The sequence below is a fragment of the Triticum aestivum genome, chromosome 7B, assembly GCF_018294505.1.
Source record: "Triticum aestivum cultivar Chinese Spring chromosome 7B, IWGSC CS RefSeq v2.1, whole genome shotgun sequence".
In the NCBI taxonomy this organism is placed as follows: Eukaryota; Viridiplantae; Streptophyta; class Magnoliopsida; order Poales; family Poaceae; genus Triticum; species Triticum aestivum.
The window spans coordinates 8,401,935-8,403,633 of record NC_057813.1 but is presented as its reverse complement, the minus strand read 5'-3'; positions in this window follow the sequence as shown (position 1 = coordinate 8,403,633).

Sequence of the window (1,699 nt, the reverse complement as noted above, 5' to 3'; positions counted from 1 at the left end):
GATCCCCACCTGAATATATTGCTCAAAAAGCTGCCAAAGCCAAGAGTCACCCCATAGGCTTTGGCTGATCCAGTTTATAAGGGAAACCGGATCAAAAACCTAAACAAGTTGACCCCGTTTATGAGGGAAACCGGGCCGAAAACCGTACAGGTAACAAGGTTACAGAAGAAGAGAAAAAAATTTGACGCCCAGGAGAAGGCATGACTTAGCTAGCATGCAGAAAGACCAACACCACGAGAGACACAGGTAGATGTGAGGTGTTGTTGAGGGATCACAATGCCAAGGCTGTGCAAACAACCTAACGCACCGCACCGGCATGCGTACCGAGCCTCACAGCACAACAAAGGATCATCCATAACCAATGAGTGCCAAACCATAACACGAACCTTGACTGAAAGATCCGCCACGAGCGGTCAAGACGATTAGCAGGTTGGGGAGGCATCATTGCGTCATCATTGAGCAAAGGTGAACCAAGACAACACCAAGAGCCCGAAGCTCACTGCAGCACAACGGCAACCATGGGAGGGCTTGAGCATGCACAACAACAGTACGGAGACCACACGATGGGCAGCCGAAGAGAAATCACATGAAGAACACACCAACATGGATGACACACTAAATGATGGGCATGGGCAGATGGATGGTGGCGAAGGGCTCGACGAGGAGGCAATGTTGGCGACCGTTTGGGGAGGACAGTCGGAGATGAGTGGGTTAAAGCAAAATGGAAAGGTCACACAGAGTGCAAAGAAGTTCACCATATGGACGTGAAGTTGCAAACCGCGCCGTCGACATGGAGGAGAGCCCAAACCAAGCAGGTACAGCTCAAAGACCATGCCTCCAGGAAGGAAAACGACACTGGATTGGCGCCGCCGTGGTCAGCTGACACATGGGTCAGCAGGGATTTCTCCCACAGCTAGTACCAGATCAAGGTCGACGTCGTCAGAGTAGCTCCGATAGCCGAAGCAATGCAAATTGACGACCGACGGGCCACCATCCATAGGGGTCGAAGGAGAGGCAGGCGTGGGGTGATGGAGAGTCGAGGAGCCGACAGGGGGGTGGGGTAGCACGCAATGGAGTGCAGGGTGAAGACGGCCAGGTCGGACACTACACATGGCAGATCCGATGCACCTCTGCTTGGTCGTCGATGTAGGGGACCTCAAAGGCACAGCCAACCGGCATAGGTACTCCGGCCCGGCGCAAGCACTGGGGATGAAGCAGAGCAAAGGAGGCCGGGCTGCCACCCCGCACCACCCAGGCAGGACGAGCAGACAGACCAAGACCCGCACAAGGCGGGCAGCATGGATCCCCTAGCCATGGCACACCGGCCCGAAGCAGAGGAGGGTCAATGCGGAGGATGGCGGCGCAGGTCGAAAGCGGCGAGCACCGGCCGGATCTGAACGGTGGAGGACGCCGACGACCACGGTGAAAGTGGACGTTGCGCGGCAGCGCGAGATGGGGCGAGGCAGTAGCAGGGAGGTGGTGGAGCGTCGACACACAGCAGGGTCCGGAACACGCTCGGAGCTGAGGACGAGATGGATCTGGATCTGGCGAGTGGAGATGGACCAGGGAGGGTCGCGGCCGCGCGCGGCGTGCGTCCTCGCCACCACCGTCAGCCGCTGGTCTTTGCCCTTAGGCTTCCTCCAGCGACGGCGAGTAGGGAATTGGCGGCGCGGTTGCTCCCTATTGTTGGCGGCGGCAG